The sequence below is a fragment of the Myotis myotis genome, unplaced genomic scaffold (assembly GCF_014108235.1).
Source record: "Myotis myotis isolate mMyoMyo1 unplaced genomic scaffold, mMyoMyo1.p scaffold_m19_p_20, whole genome shotgun sequence".
Lineage (NCBI taxonomy): Eukaryota > Metazoa > Chordata > Mammalia > Chiroptera > Vespertilionidae > Myotis > Myotis myotis.
In genome coordinates, this window is record NW_023416325.1 from 985,083 (window position 1) to 997,738 (window position 12,656).

At 53.6% G+C, this 12,656-nt stretch overlaps 1 long non-coding RNA gene across 2 annotated transcripts; it reads left to right on the plus strand.

The window, feature by feature from the left end:
* Positions 1 to 1,437: 1,437 nt before the first annotated feature.
* Positions 1,438 to 6,071, plus strand: LOC118678310. 2 transcript variants are annotated; one of them, XR_004974852.1, is made up of 6 exons: positions 1,438 to 1,730; positions 2,445 to 2,535; positions 2,699 to 2,794; positions 3,267 to 3,469; positions 3,696 to 3,774; positions 4,658 to 6,071. It is a non-coding gene; the product is annotated as an uncharacterized LOC118678310 (long non-coding RNA). The 2 variants fall into 2 exon arrangements; XR_004974853.1 differs by having other exon boundaries at positions 1,438 to 1,633.
* The last annotated feature ends 6,585 nt before the right edge of the window (positions 6,072 to 12,656 follow it).

Here is a 12,656-nt window from a genome sequence, read left to right on the forward strand (position 1 = left end):
ACCTGGGCATGTGTCCTGACCGGCAAGGAAACCGGTGAACTCTTGGTGCCTGGTCGATGCTCAACCACTGAGCCACACGGGCTGGGCGGGAGCAATTTTTTCAATGGACGTCTTGTCATATGGTCCGTGAGTGGACCCAGAATCCTAGACGTGGCCTGTTCGGTTTGTGGTACTTGGTTATGGCGGCCGCAGGACACTGGTGCACGGGACCACGCTCCCCTTGACGTGTACATCGCTACAAAACGTCCCTCTGGGGAACCCTGTGGTTTCACCCTTAGAAAATTTAAAGGGACTATCTGAAACGACTGGAATAAATCACAGAAAGATTTAGAAAAATGACTGGACATACGACAAACACCCCCCGGTAAAGGCGTTTTTGTATGCCTCGTAGCTGAGCATCCTAATCATGATATTCCATTCACACTGGCACCTGTGTGGCAGGCTGAGTAAGAACACTACACACTTATATTGGGAAAATGTAAGAGATTCGAATAAAATAGGTGTTGCTACATGGAAAAATTCCATGTAGGAAATTTCTTTAGCCCCCAGATGAATTTGTTTATTCATTATGATTCCAATCAAAACCCCAGAGGAGTCACTGATTTCTTTTTTTTTAAGAAACAATTTTACATTGAATACGTGAGAGAAAATGGCAAAGACAACTCTGGAAAAAGAGGGTGAGGTGAGGTTGGGAGAGTCCAGCCAGTAGAACAAATTATTGCCCGGCCGGTGTGGCTCAGTGGTTGAGCGTTGACCTATAAACCAGGAGGTCACGGTTTGGTTCCGGGTCCGGGCAGATGCCTGGGTTCTGGGCTCAGTTGCCTGGTGTGGTGCATGCAGGAGGTGGCCGATCAGTGATTCTCTCTCATCACTGATGTTTCTATCTCTCTCTCCCCCTCTCCCTTCCTCTCTGAAATCAATAAATATATATATATATATTTAAAAGAACATATTATTGACTAAACATACTCAAGTGTATGATACAAAATAGTCCCATTAATCAACTGACGTTGGCTCCGTGCTGTCACCCCCTTCCAGGAACCATCTCCCAACGAGGTGACGGGCAGGACGCTGCCCGAAGCAGACGAAATGGCAGAGCTGAGCCTGTGGGGCGCTTGGGCACCTACAGATGGAAGGAAACGCCCACTTCCAACCTGCAGCCTGGGGCCCGGCCCCCACCCTCGGGGGCTCGCAGCCCCATCCCCTGAGCTGCTTTCTGAGAAGGAGGGGTGCTCGGAGCTGCGCCCGCTCCTGCAGGGACCTGGACGCGGCTCCCCAGGAAGAGCCGGGCGGAGAGGCGGGGGAGGCGGGAGGGTTCGGTGCGCATGCATATCTGCTGATAGCGGCCGCGTTTCCTTGGCCAGTTCTGCTGCTCACCGTGTTCTCTCTCGGAGGGGGTTTTGTAATCACCAGGACCTATTTTTCTCAATCCGGTGGTTTGAATTTCCAGAACCAAATGAGGTTAGGGAAACACCCTGCGTTTGCAGATCTCACGTTCTCAGTTTCATCAGAAGTTTGCTGAGCATCGAGGACGTGTGTGCCCAGCGCCGTGCGCCAGGCCCCGGGCACAGGAAGCTCGTGCCATGTGGCGATGCCTTCACGCCTTGCACCGGATGGATTGGCACCGGCCCTGGTGAGGCCCCAGACGCGCCCAGGAAGGGTCCCGCCAGGCAGCCGAGCGCACGGAGCACAGCGTGGGGTGGCTCACTTCGTTGCGCAAGAATGACGGGGTGCGTTGCACACAGGCGTTGTTATTGTGGCTGAGAACGTTCGGTTATACCCGGGGGCATCTTCGGGAGGTCTCCCCCCCGCCCCCCCGGGGCGAGGGTCACAGGGGAGGCCAGATCCCAAATGCTGGCGCCTGGAGGGAAGCCCGGTGAGGACCCGGGAGAGGGGACACGTGCCAGAGGACAGGGCTGTTGTGCAAGGAGCCGGCGGGTGTGGCTCCCCTCCCGGGCCAGCGAGGGGGCTGGCCTCGCGCGGTGGACGGGACTCTGGAGGCACACTGCAACGGCCGGGGAGCTTAAGAAGCAAAACCTGTGCCCGGATCCCGGCGCAGCCCAATTCAATCAGAACCTGGGGCGGGGGGCGGCGCAGGCGGGCTGGTGGCGGCGGCTGCAGGTGCCTCCCGTGGGCTCAGGCCTGAGAGCCGCGCTCAGCACGGGGCGGGGCGGCTGCGTCCGGCTCCCTGGACGAGGCCTGGGTGGTGCAGGTGGAAGCGCGCGCTCACACACACGTGAAAGTCCCGGCCAATTGCAAGGTCGCCATTGCAAACAGACAGACGTACTGAGCGTCCGTGTGGCCGGGGAGCCTGGCGCGCGGCGTGGGGGCGTGTGGACGGAGCCGTGCGCGGGAGGCGATGGCGGCGGTCTTTCCACGTAGGCCTCGTCCCTAGGACTCAGGCCTGGCGCCCAGCTTTTTAATTTTATTTTTTTTCTTTTAAGCCCATTGTGGGTGTCTGTGCGGATGTGTGAGAAATAAAAGATTCTGGAGATACAGAAACAAAGGAAACACGAGGGTTTCTCGCCCTACAAGGTAAGTGTCCCTGTCATTTCCATCCTCACCGCCCGCCGGTTTCCTCTGGCGAGAAGGAGGTGCATGTGTGGACGCTTCCTTTCTCCGGGCGTCTCTCTCCGCCGGTCTCTCGGCCGGTGCCACCAGCGAAAGGTTGAAAGGGCTCTTTTTGTGTCTTAAAAAGTTTGCTTACAGCCCTGGCTGGTTTGGCTCAGTGGATAGAGCGTTGGCCCGCGGGCTGAAAGGTCCCAGGTTCGGTTCCCATCAAGGACACATACAGGTATGTTGGTTGTGGGCTAGATGCTTGGCCCCTGGTCGGGCGTGTGCAGGAGGCAACCAATGGATGCGTCTCTCTCCCCCTCCTTTCCACTCTCTCTAAAAATCAGCGGGAAAATGCCCTCAGGTGAGGATTAACAAACAAGAGAGAGAGAGTTTGCTTACAGGGTATATCTGGGAGCCTGCAAGGCTTTTTCTAGATGTTTCTATTCTCAGGGATTTGCTGCAATGGAGGGGAGGGTCGTGGTTCTGAATTAGGCCGGTTGGTCAGACACAATCTGACTTCAGAGTCGTAGCCCGAGGTTCCCAGCGTGAGCTGGTCACCATGTGATGTATCCCAAGGGTGTTAAAAAAAAAAGGCATCATCAGGTTTGGGGATGGGGCTCCCCCCTGTGTGTGTGTGTGCGTGTGAGAACCACACCGAGGTCTGGATCAGAATGGAAGAAACTGCGAAGAGAAAACCCAACCCTTTTCAGAAGATCCAGCCCCTCCCTGCCCCTGGGTGGCCCTGCGCCCATCACCCAGCATCTCCTCCCGGGAGGAGCCTGCCTGGCCCCTCTGGTCCCAGAAAACCTCCCGTCCTGAGAGGGAAGCTGGGCAGCCCCGCGGCTGCAGCTGCTCTCACGGAGGAGCGAGACCAGGGCTGACAAGGCCGGCCTCTGTCCACATCTCCAAGGAGGTAAGGAGGAAAGAGAAAAAAAAAAAAAAAGATTCCTCCCTGGCTCCAAGAGTAAACTTCCTGCCCCATTAAACAATGAGGCATTCAACATCGCCCGAGTAAAAGTCCCTGATGTAATGCGCGGGTGAGCAATCGCATGTCGGGCTGTTGTTGTGGGGTTTATACATGTCCTAGCGAGGGCTCGAGGTGAAGCCCCGAGCCAAGAACAATAGCCCTGACCCCACAGGCACAGAAACCTCATTCCAGCGGAGTTTCCTTCGGAGAGAGAGCCCAGCAGACTCTTGACAAACAAAGTGACTTCAAAGGTAGGCTTGCATCACTGGCCTCCCCCACTCAGCACCGACTTCCCTTCAGCCCAGACCTGGCCCTCCTGTCTCCTAGTTTACTTTTATGAGGTTCACACACACGCACACGCGCGCGCACACGCACACACACACACACACACGGAGCCGTGATCTGAGCACGCGCAGGCCAACAGGAAAGCCATTGTAACTGAGCACTTCCTTTGGGACGCCGGCCACGGTGATGGCAGTAGGATTTGTGCCAGGCGCCCGAGCGAGCCCCGGGGTGCGCCTGGGTGACAAGGCAACCCCTCCTCCTCCCCCCGCCCCCCCCCCCTCCACTGAATTCCCGAGGGAGGACGACACCAGTGGGATGGGGGAATGGGGAAATTTTCTTACATCACTTGACGTGCTTGCTTTCTCTCCCTAAACCCTGAGTCATGACTGGGGCTGCGTGGCCTCGGGTCTCTGGCTGAAACCAGAGGTTACAGATTTGGAAATCTGACTCCCATCAGCTGACTCCCGTCCAGCTCATCAGAGGAAGCCTGTATTGTTTTAGCCACCCCTCCCGCTCCAGGCCCAAGTGCCTGCTCATGGAGGAGGGCATTACATGAGGAAGGTGGCCCGGCTGTGGCTTAGTAAGCCGATGCCAGGCTGGTGAACAATATCTGACATTCGGCGAGTTGACAGAAAGGGCAGTTTCTCTGTTTGTTTAAACGGAGATTAAGTGAAAGGAAAAGTTTTTCTTTCCCATCCCGAGACAAATGCGAAACACATGTTTCCCCTCTCGCCTGTGGGTGCAAGGCTCACAGAGGCCTCCCCGCCCCCTCATCTGAGCCTTTGCAAGGATTGCAGAATGTTTCCTCTCTTTGGTGGCCAAAGCCAACATGAGCCTTTGTCTTTCCAGACAGCGGAGCTCATGGTGATGGCCCGGGCGCTTCCAGGCAATTACTTCTGCGTGTGCGGCGTTCCTGGGCCCCCCATTGTCTGGGTAGGTCCGGTGGTAAGATCCAGGGCGAGGGATCCGGGGAACCGGGTTCGAGTCATAGCTCGGCCCTTGCCTGTGTGCCCTCCTCCCTGAGCCTCCCTCTCTTCGTTTGCAAAATGAAGGTGGTTGAGTTTGACATGTCTCGGGGGGTTTCCAGGTCTGGAAAGGCCGCTGGTTCGGGTTGATTGTGCCGGTATGCGGGAGATACTCCTGGTTGAGGGCACTCTGGTAGCACGGGCTGGGGGCAGCAGCGGAGACCTCAATCAAGCAGCCTGCCCGTGCACTGACTCACCCACCGTGGCCTTGAACTACTCACTGGCCCGCTTTGTGAGTCCTTCTTATCGGAGAGAGGAGGTTCTGCAGTCTGGCCCCTGACATAGCAGCTTAGATATGCGACCAGCCTGAATGACGAGGGTGAAAAGTACTTTGTGTGTCTAGGGCTAAAATGGTTATTCCTCTTGGAAGATAAGTTTTAAACGTGCTAGCCCCCCAATATATTTTTTGATTACCCAAAAACAGAGTCATAAAAAGTCAATATTCTTTACTCTTGGCTTTCCTTACATTGCTTCTGGTTCAGAGAAGGCACGTACCAGGCAGGCAGCACGGGCTGTGAGAATCAGGGTTTCTCCCTCCTACGTCGGCCAGAGCAACAACATTCCTTGTTTTTGTCATGTTGCTACTCTGCTCAGAAACCGTCAGGATTCCCCTGACATCTGAGGTCCGATCCAAACTGACATGTAATTCCTGTGATGACCTGGCTCCAACCTGCATGATCTGTCCTCCTGCCTGAAATCGCAGAATTCGCTAGGCCCTACACAATGGTGCCACACTCACCCCGTCAGGGCCACCTGACAAGTGGACAGCAGGTCTCTGTAGACACAGTGATGGGGAGAAGCCTCTGGTACTTTTCAAATCACCCCTAATTATTGGAGACGTCTCCCCTGTGTTGGATCAGAACCTGCCTCATCATAAACCCCAACTACCCACCGGTCCTGTCGGAGCCGCTCTGATGCAGCTCTGTTCAGCCTCCTCCGTGTCTGAAGAAGCCATCATGCCACCCCTGAGAAATCTCTTTTCCAGACTCAACAACTGCAGTGTCTTGAACCGATTTCATTGGCTAAATATTGCTGCCCTTCCCTCTGCCTGAACATGCTTCACATGGTCACCATCTCTTTTCAAAAAGTGACCCTTTAGCCTGGGCTGGTGTGGCTCAGTGGTTGGGTGTCAACCTGTGAACCAGGGGGTCGAGGTTCGATTCCTGGTCAGGGCACATGGCCGGGTTTCAGACTCGATCACCAGTGGGTGGGCGTGCAGGAGGGATCCGATCAATGATTCTCTCTCATCATTGATGTTTCTCTCTCTCTCTCCTTCTCTGAAATCAATATATTCTCTAAAGTGGCCCTTGCAACTAAATGCAATGTTTAAATGTGGACCAGTTGGTAGAGCTAGCATCTCCTTTGCTTCTGTAACAGGTTAGGTAAGAGATGTGACAATAGTTCAGTGGCTTAAAGAATGTAGAATGTTTTTTCTCTTTAAGTAACTGCCCGAGAGGAACAGGTTCGCAGGTGACCCCTGCTCCCTGCAGCCATTTGGGGACCAGGGCTCCTCCTAACTGGGGTTTCGATATCCCCTAGGGTATTCCTGTCCAAGCTGGGTTGCTGCCAAGTCCCGGAGGCAGCCAGCAAGAAGAGAACAGAGTGTGAGGAGGGGGTGAGCTTGCCTCTTAAGGGCCCCAGCTCCCAATACAGACCATTTGTTAGCATCCCGCTAGTGAGAACTCAGTCCCATGGCTATAGTCAACCTGCAAGGGAGGCTGGGAAATGTAGTACAACCGCAAGGGAGGCTGGGAAATGTAGTACCCGCACACCATAGCAGCTGGGAGAATGGATGTTGGTGGGCGTGAATATGGACACACCTCATTGGTCTTTCAGTCCCAGGAAGACCTCAAACTCCTGCACGCAACCCAGGAAAACTGGGCCCCTCGTTGTTCTCTTTCCAGTCTTCATCTGCTCTCTTTCCAGAGAGGATCTGTAAATGCGTCTTCCCATCCGTAGAACGGTACACGCAGTCAGCACAGGGAGAAACGGATTCCTTGTGCGTGTGTGCGCGTGCGTGCGTGTGTGTTACAACGCACATATAGTTTTACTATTTTAACCATTTGGAAGGGTGCCATTCTGTGGCAGTAAGTGCATGCCCATCATTGTGCAACCATCACCATCACCCATCTCCCAAATGAAACTTTGTCCCCTTTGGACACTAACTCCCCAGTCTTCCCTCTCCCCCAGCTCATAGCAACCGCCGTTCTGTCTCCCATCGATCATTTCCATGACTCTAAGTCCTGCGTGTCAGGGGAAGAATGCAGAATTTGTCTTTTTGTGACTGGCTTCGTTCACTTAGCACTGTGTCCTCAAGTTTCCTCCGGGTGGTGGCGGCTGTCAGAATGTCCTTCCTTTTTTAAGGCTGCATAATATTCTTTTTGTATGCATTTCATTTACCCATTTATTGTTGATGGGTTCTGGTGTTTCAAAATAGTGAAGTTTGGATTTTAACAATCGGGGAGTTGAAGAGTCAGTGGAGTAGTGTGAGAATAGCACTGAACCAGGTGCTAGGAAACCTGGGTCTTTAAAAAATATATATCTTTTTATTGATTTCAGAGAGGAAGGGGGCGGGAGAGAGAGAGAGAGAAACATCAGTGATGAGAGAGAACCATTGATTGGCTGCCTCCTGCAAGTCCCACACTGGGGATCAAGTCCAAAATCTGGGCCTGGGCCCCGACCAGGAATGGAACCGTGACCTTCTAGTCCATAGATCAACACTCAACCACTGAGCCACACCAGCCGGGCAGGAGAACTGGGTCTCGGGTCCAGCTCTGCAGCAGGTGACCTTGGACCCATGGCTCCCACCGAAGTCCTGGCAGAGCTCCTGCCTCAGGCCAGCTGGGCTCCCTGGGAGGGTCACAGACTCCGGGCCTGGTCTCTGAGAGTCCGTATGTCTACACAGCTCCCAGGTGATTGTGTCGATTCAAGTTCGAGAGGCCCTGCTCTGGGCCTCCTTCTGCCCCTGGGAGACGTTCTGCACAGGGCTGCGCGTGCTCAGAAGATGCCAGGGTTTCCTAGAGGGACGATGGGGACTCCCGGGGAGACAGGTGCGAGGTCCGGAGCAGAGGGGAAGTTCAGGGGCAGGGCTTGGTCTCCCTGCCCCTACTTGCTTTCTCTCTCTTGCCTCTAAGAGTCTACAGAATTCTTAAAAGCAAATTTTAAACCAGTAGGATCCTATTAAAAGGCACTTCTACTGAAATCAAAGGAATTTCAAAATTATGAAAATTTTTTTTGAAATTATTGTTGCGTTTCCAACATGATTATTTTATAAACTTCGTGGGTTTTGAATGCTCTTGTTTGGGACTCACCAGAAGGTTGTTTTGATTTAATGTTAAGCTCTGGCCAGAGGTTCTCACAGGGCTTTGGATGTTCTTCTGCCAAACTGCCAACAGGCCCTCTCTGTGAACGCTCATCTAGTACGTACATCTAGTCCTACGCCGGCCCCGGAGAATGCACGTTTCAGTCCCTATGTCGTAACTCTGCCTCATCGCAATCATTCTCATTCTTGATTCTAACATATGATTGCAGACCTTTGGGCAAAGCTAGTGTCTGACTCCTACTCTCATCTTGGCTCCACCTGGGCCTTGTTTGATCTCAAACGAGTCCCTTACCCTCTCCACAGGAGACCCCTTTTCTCTGGGAATGTCCCAACCCTCCCAGCCCCTCTCTTTGTCAATAAAGTGGGTACCAGAGCCCAACTGGTGTGGCTCAGTGTTGACCTATGAACCAGGAGGTCACGCTTAGACTCCAGGTCAGGGCACAGGCCCGGGTTGCAGGCTCGATCCCCAGTAGGAGGCATGCAGGAGGCAGCCGGTCCGTGATACTCCTCATTGATGTTTCTCTCTCTCTCCCTCTCTGACATCAATGAAAATATATTTTTTAATAAGTGAATAGCAGAAAGAGCCCTTATGAAGAGAGAATAGTTGTGTGTGTGCAGGTGAAGGAGAGCGTGGCACACACCAGGCGTGAGCGTGGGGGACACTGGTGGCGTGAGCAAGAGCAGAGCATGCAGGGGTCATGGGCTATGCCAGGGCGTCTGGACTTGACTCTGAGGCCCTGGAGGTTTTATGGGGGTCAATCTGATCGCACTTAGACTCTGGCAAGATCCCTTTGGTCCGGGGTGGAGGATGTGAGGTGGCGACAGGTCTGCAGTCGCCTGGGAGAGAGGGGATGGTGCCCTACCTCTGCTTTAGGAGAGAAAGAGGGGTTTATGGGGAGAGAAGGAATTCCGCTGACAGATACAACATGCTGAATGGGACCCTCACGTGCAAAGAATCCTCTCCATCATACACGGAAAGCTGCGGGGAGCCCACACAGCTATAGGCAGTCCTGAGGGGCTGGGGGTGTGGGCCTCTTATGCCCTTGCTCTTCGTCTCTTGGTACCAATTGGCTCCGTGGGAGGCCCGGAGAGATGGGGCACAGCGTGAGCGTAACTGTGGGAGGAAAGGTCGAGGTTCAACACGGGAGTGGTCATCCGGGAGCTACCACCAGGCCTGGGGCGGTGTTGCCCCGGGCGTCCTGGGAGCATCCTGGGGAGGTATGGGGACAGCAGGCAGCAGGGCTGTCAGGAGAGGAGCCTGCAGGACCAGGTGGAGGGGCACCAGCCCAGACGTTGGCTGGGTAACAGAATCATTGAACTGACTGGCCAGGAGGCCGTGGAGACAGCCAGGCTTTGACTGGCGTGCAGGACGCTCCATTGGAGATGGACCAGGTGTGGCCCGGGGGCCCTGGGAGCCTCAGTGCACGGGACACAGCACTCGGACCAGATCCTACGGACACTGTGTGATCTGGGGCAGCCAGCACCGCCGCTGGGCCGTGGACCAGGGCCACGACCCACCTCACCAGACCACTGCAGAGCTTCAGTGGCCTGATCCACATCGGACACAGGTGGCACATCCTCGGTAGAGGGGACTCTCTGTTGTCCTGAGCCGCAGCCTGTGGGTCTGGTCCTCACTGCTCACTCTGGCCAGGTCTTCGACCCCTGCCTGGAAGGCGCCCGATGGAATCGGAGAGAAGTGCTGCCCCGGGACAGACCCAACAGGCTGTCGGTTGGAAGAGGGGGCTCGTTGCCTGTCCCTGCGTGTTGTCGTTCCCCCAGGACGAGGAGACTCAGACAGAAGGAAGTAGAACTAGTTTTCAAAACACTCGCGACGCAGCGACAGAGGACACAGATTTGACCTTAGCTTTAGGGTCAAAGGAAAAGCTCATCTTAGCCATTTGGCTGCCTGGTTCTGCATCTTAGATTTCAAACAGCTCCTGCCTGCCATGGCTCCGAGGGCGCCGAGGACCAGGGACTTTGGGTAAAATGTCATTTAAAGGGAATAAAGGGGGAGGGGTGTACTTAGGGGCTCTAGGTAGTGAGTTCTGGTTTCAAAAAAAAAAAAAAAAAAAGAAAGAAAGCCAAGTTGGACTTTGCTATTGAGAGACACCTGATTTTCTGGTAGCACAACTCAAGTCAGAACATTGGACAGGAAGCTTGAAGAGCAATTCATTGCATGCAAACTCCAGGAGGTACTTACTGTGGAAATTTATGTGCATACGAAAGTGATTCCCAGAGCAGGCCCTTTGAGAAGGTTGGCCCTTGGCCCTCCTCCCTCCTTCCTCACCTGCAAGTGGGTGAAGCCGCTCACGGGAAGAGTGAAGACTGACTGGCACAGCTGCGTTTCTAATGACGGGACGACTCGTCCTTTTTTCTTTTCACAGACCAGTGTCATTCCTTGTGATCTGGGGCAGCCAGCACAACCTCACCAGACAGTTGCAGAGCTTCAGGGGCATGATGCACATTGGGATCATGTATACAGTTTTCTGCGTCTGCCCCTTTAATCAGAGCTAGAGATTCAGTTAACGAGGAGGGAAAAGGAGAAGTCGCCTTTCGGAGCCCATTTCCTTGTGCCCGGGAGAGGTTCTGAGGGGAGGGGGGCACACGTGCGCCGCGCGCCTCTCTGGCTGTTGGCGGGGAGCACGTGACGGAGCCAGAGCTGTCGCCGGCCATAGCAGTGACCGCTCCTGTCTTGGCGTAGACACTGCCCGTGAATATCTCGGCACATGGTAACAGTTTTGTTTGACCAGGTGACTGTTTTTTTCGCGCATTTATTAGTATTTTTGCGACACCCATCAAAGAAAGGGAAAGCAGCCAGGCCAGGCGGGGTACAGCCAGGGGCCCCCGGGCCGTACGGAGGACTGCAGGTTTCCTGTTGACTAGCCTACATTTTTCTTTGCACCAAGACTCACCCCATCCCCTCCCCCCCGCCCTGCCCCTAAGAAAACGGAACAATATAAAGTGGACATAACATGAACTGCTTTGAAGGGGAAAGTCACGCTACCTTTTTAGGCGACAACGTGTTTTTTTCCTGTCGCTTGAAAGAAACCAAGCTGAGTCCATTTTCAGGGAAGCTCTGGGCTTGGGGAAGTGAGGCATCGACTAGCATCAGCAACCCCCACCCACCCCACCGGTCGCAAGTGCCTCCAAACGTGGCTGGGCTGGTATTTACAAAGTAGAGTAAGAAATGGTTTGAATGTTCAATCAAATTAACATCTTTCTATGGAAGAATGGTCACAGGATATAGCTGAGAGAGAGGGGGCGGGGGATTCTACGGTTAAATATTTTTTGCGCACATACACACACACACACAAAGAAAATATGCTAAAATGGGTGGTGGGACCATGGGTACTTTATTTCTTCGTGCTTTTCTTACTTGCCCAAACTTCCTACCACAGCAGGTATTATACTCATGGTAGAGGTTGGTGGTTAAAAGCACAGGCTGGGAGCCAGGTCAACTGGTTCAAATCCTTGCTCTACCACTTCCTGTGGCGGCATTAAGCAGATGGCTTCTTTTTTCTGTGTCTGTCTCTCTCGTCTGGGGATAAGGACTATACTTTCTAGAGGGCTGTTATGAGAATCAGAGTCAGTACACAGAAAGTGCCTAGCAGATGTCGAGCACATAGTAACCACGATGTGCTTGTCACGTAAAGAAGAGAGTCATTGTAAATGTAGTCAAATTGTGGATCATTTTCTCTGGGATGTTACTGGCCATCACATTCTATTTTAGGATCCGTGTTGCTGGAGGGAGGATATATGCCCATGTCTGTGTTTGCCTCAGCTAATATCATTCGGGTGGAGAGATGGCATTCGACAGGTAGCTGAAAGTCTTCAAGTTATTTGCCAGGTTATGACAAAGAGCAGGAATTTCCCAAGGGTATATGCACTATGACCCCCCACCACCACCACCACCACTTGGTCATAGCTGAATTACAAGCCCGATTTTCTCCTAAACCACAAGTTGAACTCTCACAGTTTAATTCATGACGTTCGCAGAATTGAAAGGACCCTTGACCTCCGGTACACTATGCCCCTTGCCCAGGTGCCAGGTGGGAATGCCCTGGGCAAGTGCCTGTTGGGTGATACGTGCTTCGCTTCCTCACGTAGGCCTGGGAGGAGCAGAGGGAAGTGAGAGCCGGCGTTGTGGGAGATAATCAAATCATTGTGAAATGTCCCTGGCTGATAGGAGACGAAGGATAGAATGACGAGGCAGAAGGCGCGCAGGGAGACCTTTTCCCAGCGTTAGGAGGGAATCTACACGGAAGCAAACCCACAAGCCTACTTCCTGTCGCCTTGCCGGCCGAGAGAGCCGAACGGTTGAGCTCATTTGTCATTTTGTAATAAGAAACGTTTTGGTGAGGTGTAGCCCAAGCACTGACAGAAAGAATTTTTTTTTAAAAAAAGGAAACAGCCCCAAAGGCGGGTGCCTCCTGGTTGGGGGAGGAGGACAAGGTGGCACTGAAAATCATTGAAAACCACACGATGTTGCTTCCTTTCGGCC